Below are 5,616 nucleotides of genomic sequence, written 5' to 3'. Positions count from 1 at the left end.
ATATATATATATATATATAATTTCAAAAGATTTATCTTGATTCCATGATCACCAAGAAAATTTTTGATTCTTCACTTAACTTATCTGGTAATTAGAAACCAGAAAGGGGAGGAAGGTGGGATTCTCTGGTTCCTCTACATTAAGTTTTTGTTTCTCTGAGAGTGCATAGTTCCCACTGGAAAAAATACATGAATTGGACAGAGAAGACTCAGAGACATACCCACGTCTGAACTGAAACTTAATATGCAATAAAAGTGGAACCACAAATCACTGTGAAAGAGATTGTTGGGCGGCACCTGCGGCTTAAAGGAGTAGGATACCGCGTGCCTGGTGCTGAGTGGTGGGTTCAAACCCCGCCCTGGCCAAAAACTGCAAAAAAAAAAAGAAGAAACAGATTGTTTAGGAGATGATGGAAAACTGACTCACCATATGTATGGAAGAAAATGAAATATAATCCATATCTAACATCACACATGGAAACTAGATCATTAAAAGACCTAAATTTGAATGGTAAAGCAATAAAGTTAACAGATAAAAATATAAGGGGAGGAGAAAAGGGGGAATTGGTGTGCTCTCACCTAATGGGCACAATGTAAGGGTATATGGCACACCCCCTGGGTGAGGAGCTCAACCACAATTAGACTTCACTTGGCAAACACAAGCAATGAACCTAATCGTACATACCCTCATATTAATCTAAAATATGTATACATACATAGCTCAGTGTATTTGTAACTTAGAGACAAAAAAAATAGTTTTTAAATGATACTTTTAAAACACAATGAGAAGGGCGGCCCCTGTGGTTCAAAGGAGTAGGCCGCTGGCCCCATATACCAGAGGTGGCAGGTTCAAACCCACCCCCATCCAAAAACTGCAAAACAACAACAACAACAACAACAAAAACACACGATGAGAAATCAGTTTAAATGGAGTGGATTTGTCTTTCAGGGAACGTGTAAGAGAGTGTTCACTGAAGCAATGTTTACAGTGCCTGGGAGTTGGACCCTATTTGGGTAGCCATCACTCGGGAAGTGAATAGGTTGGATGGATTGGAAAAATAGTACGAACGATACTTAGTGACAAAAAATATGTAAAGCAATATTGTTTATGTAAACTAAAAATACAAATACATAAAAATACATTTTGCATAGCACATTGAAATAAAAAGCTACACATTAAATACATTAAATTGACAACGGGGGTAGTGGAGTGTGAATAGAGTATGGTGATAAAATGGAATGAATGGATGAATGGGTAGATATATAAACAGGACAGAAGGGTCTTGGTGGAACCAATAATGGTAACATGCCAGTAACTTAAGAATGGCATTAATAACCCTCTTAATATTAATAACCTAACCATTAATAACCTATTAACCATTAATAACCTAACATTTAAATACATAAATTATTACACAAGCAGGCATGCACATCAACAGACATATTTATGTATAGATATATAGATAGATAGAAATTTTTTAAAGCCAAAAAATGAACACATGAAGATTCTTGTTTATTCATTAGTTTTCCTGTGATTTCTTATAGATATCCTGATAAAATTGAGTCTCAGGGTCTGCAAAGCTGAATCAGAGCCTGGGAGGCCCTGAAGACTCAACACAGACCAGCCCTCCTGAGTAATACTAATTCACAAACACTGTGTCTCTTTCTAACTGCAAGCATAAATTTAGAGGATTTTAATTATTCAAGTTGGATTTCATCTTTCTGTCCAGTTAGAATGCATGTCTTTTTCTTTTTAATGTAAAACAAGGTTTGTCAAGGAAGAGAAAAGATAGGTTTACAGAGTAAGAGCAAGGTATTGAGGCAAGCAATTAAAAGCAGAACTAAAAGAATCTGTCCTAGCCGCCCTGTGTAGCCTCAGCCAAGCCGCAGGTGTTTCTGTTGTCTGTATGTTTCTTCCTTGACATACACGGGGCCTAGATTGTAACCTAGTAACTTCCTTGGGTTTCTGTTGCCTTTGAGGGCAGGTGGTCCGACCGGCCTCAAGGACGCGGGGGAATCTGACCTTCCCCCTTGAGCCTAGGACCTTGAGGATGATGTCATGTCTCTCTCTGTTTTATGACACTCACATGCACTCCCATCCTGAAAAGTGGATAAAAGAGAGGCAAGAGATGGAGTCGGCGGGCTCGGTTTTGGGAAACAGGCTGGTGTTCCAAGTACCCCGGCCGAATAAACCCACTTCCTCTAATCAACTGGTGTCTGGAGTCTTCTGTCTGTGTCAGTTTCCTGCTACAGTATGTTTACAGAGCAGGAGATGTTCTCCATAGACAGTGATGAACCCCCATTGTCAAGACAAGAAAAGGCCTCTGTTATTTCTTTCACGTAGGAAGTTAAACATTTTCATTTTTATTTCTACTCAGTTACTGTTTCTTTGTCTAATTAAGTTATTCAGTTGATGGGAAGAGTTAGGCTGTTACTAACAACAGATAAACTCATTTGCACTAATGGTTTTCACATTGTCACTATTACTACGCTAGATAATTTCCTTAGTCAATGTAGTTTTTTTTGCTGTGAAAGTTGATATCCATTTTTTGGGTTTGGGAAATGACACCTGATATTTGAGGAATAACATTTAAGGTGAAGACACTATAAATAGAAAACTATCTCACTGAATTGTAAACTGGCATTTAGAATGGAAAAAAGGGGAGGAAAAAGGAGTGTGTCCATAAATGGAAGAGAAGGTTTGCACAGGAGGCCAACTGTTGTTTTTAAATTAACCTTAATGCTAGGTAACCCTTTGCTCCCAAGGACATGAAATAGGTTAATTTCTAACCATCTGAAATCAAAGAGCACAAGGTGCAAAATTATGAAAATTCTTAGGTCACGCTTGAAATTCGGAAATTCGATAATCTGAAGTGCTAAAGAAAAGGTGAGGACAAATCTTTTTTAGCCTGGCTTTTCGCAAAGGCAATTGTATGAGATGCATAACCAATATATTTAAGGAAAATAGTTGAACAAGTGAAGTGAAAGGTTGAAGTATCTTCCCGATTAAAAAGAAATCCAAATGAACATACATGTACTTTCACAATAACCAGTAGAGAACTTAGAACAGTTAAAAAGATAAGTGCCAACAGTTAAAAAGATTATGTGCTTTTTATAGCTCGGGTCCAGCTCTAAAGGAACGTTACAACTTTGTGGCTTTAGACTTTCTTCCTCTTAAAATGCCATTTATATGCGTACAGGTGTAGCTCACTGCTGGTGACTGGTGTTTTAAGTTTGCCTCTAGGCTAGACTAGCTGGGAAAGAATTTTGCAGATGCCAGATACTCTAGGCTCTTATCTCCCATGAGATATAGGGCCCAGAAGCAAAATTGCAACAAAGTCTAATTGCATGCCCAGCAGACAAAAGTCTGTAAACAAAGTCACTGCAGTTCTAGAAATTTGAAGTGCAATCAGCCCAATCAAAATTCCAGTATGAAGAACTAATTCAACAAAAGGAGTTCTCAGAGGAAACACATTTTTTTCTAGACAGAGAGAAAAAGGACGTGTTTGAAAATAAGATTTCTACATTGATAAGGAGTATCCTAAGAAAGACATGCATCTTTAGGATTTTATTTGAGAACTAAGATTTATTACATGATTTAAACAATTGCTGACAACAATAATATTGCAGGCACTGTCATTTGTCTCCTGGCATTTTTCAATTTGGGAATAAAATTTGAAAAAGGAAAGGAAGGTGTAGAGATTGGTAGGGGAAGCCAACTCCAAGTAGTAATTTTGAAAAGATTATGCCTGGCATCTATTATTTAGGTTTTAGGCAGAGGAAGGGCTATAAAATAAGGAGACTATTTAATTTATCATTCAGGTATTTTGAGAGTGAAAAGGAGTGTTGTTAATAAATACGCAAGAGTAATAGGTATAAACCAGGACTGTCCCAGGTACAGAGGTCTCCGAACTATAAACATGGTGCTAGTTCAGGGGCACTAGAAAGATGCTTAGCTGATGCCTGAAATTCCACTATTACAGCCACATTCCTTTAACTTAAGCCAACAAGGCTATTGACTCAGTTTCCTGGGAAAAGTATCCTGAAGCCTTATCCATTAATTATGTTTTTTTTTTTTTTTTTTTTTGAGACAGAGCCTCAAGCTGTCCCCCTGGGTAGCGTGCCGTGGCATTACAGCTCACAGCAACCTCCAACTCCTGGGCTCAAGCGAGTCTCCTGCCTCCGCCTCCCAAGTAGCTGGGACCACAGGCGCCCGCCACAACACCCGGCTATTTTTTGGTTGCAGCCGTCATTGTTGTTTGGCGGGTCCGGGCTGGGGATTCGAACCCGCCACCTTAGGTGTACGTGGCTGGCGCCTTAGCCGGTTGAGCTATAGGCGCCGAGCCCATTAGTTATGTTTTAATATGAACAGACTTTCAGAGTCTTCCCAGAGGGCAAGTTTGGAGGGTATCTGTAGTCAGTCTGTAGAACTCAGACCTATTTTTGGCTATGGGAGGAAGAGAAAGAACAATAAATGAAGAAAGTGAAATAGTCAATGGCCCAATGCCCTGGGTCATTAAGATCCACTCCAGCCCAGAGACATATCTACAAGCAACCACAAGGTCAGCCACCTCTCCTCTGCCCAAAGGCTCTATGCTTACCCAGGTTCAGGGGACACCCAACATTCCCTCAAAGATCCCATCTCTATCAGAATGTAGACAATGAGCTCCTAGCTACAAATAAGCCAGCTGAAAATCTTACAGGATAACTGCCATTTTTATGAAATGAAAATGAAATTTTGAGAGACTGCATTCCCTTCATGTCCCCAAACCAGCTAGAGAAAAGTCCCTGGTCATTCTACCAAGTTTTAACGACCCTACACCACACTCACAGTGGAAGCTCTGGGGTAAAAACCCTGAGGCAACCCCACTCCCTCACAGAAAAGATTAAGGGATTATTCTGTACTTTTTGACTCTGAGCAATTTATATCTCAGATTTAATCACTATTTAACATGAATCCATAGTATTAAAAACAACCACAAAACAAATAAATGAATAAAGTCCCCAGGCTATAATTTGGGCCATTTTTGACCAGTAATTTACATCCACCCCATCCTTGCTTTTCACAACAACAGGTTATACAAGCAAGGTAATAGCCAGTGATCACTCACTTTTATGAATATATAAATGAACTGGAGGATGTCTCTGGAGAAGATTACAGGCTTATGTAAAGCTACTTTCAGAAATAACGTCCTAAAATAGAAACTCACAATCTGAGCAGAAATCAAATGGCTCCAAGATTCCTGTACCAAGGTGTCCTTGCCAAAAGGTCTGTGAGGGCAAATGCACCATTCATAAAAATGGGTAAGAATCAAGGGCCAGACTACAGTCCACCCCAGCAAGCATTGTTGTCTGTATATTTTTCCTATGGTTGTAATTAATGGCAGGAAGGACGCATTGCTGTCCAGAGCAGCCACGTCCAGTAGGAGCTTCTGCAGTGATGGAAGTGTTCTGCATCTGTGCTGTCTGCCACAGAAGCTGTTAGGCGGGGATGGCTTTTGAAAAGTTGAAATGGGGGCTCAGCGCCTATAGCTCAACCGGCTAAGGCGCCAGCCACGTACACCAAAGGTGGCGGGTTCGAATCCCCAGCCCGGACCCGCCAAACAACAATGACGGC

This window comes from Otolemur garnettii, unplaced genomic scaffold (genome assembly GCF_000181295.1).
Source record: "Otolemur garnettii isolate 467f Iridium unplaced genomic scaffold, OtoGar3 scaffold00011, whole genome shotgun sequence".
NCBI lineage: Eukaryota > Metazoa > Chordata > Mammalia > Primates > Galagidae > Otolemur > Otolemur garnettii.
The sequence above is the reverse complement of the archived record's forward strand: the minus strand, read 5'-3'. Positions refer to the sequence as shown.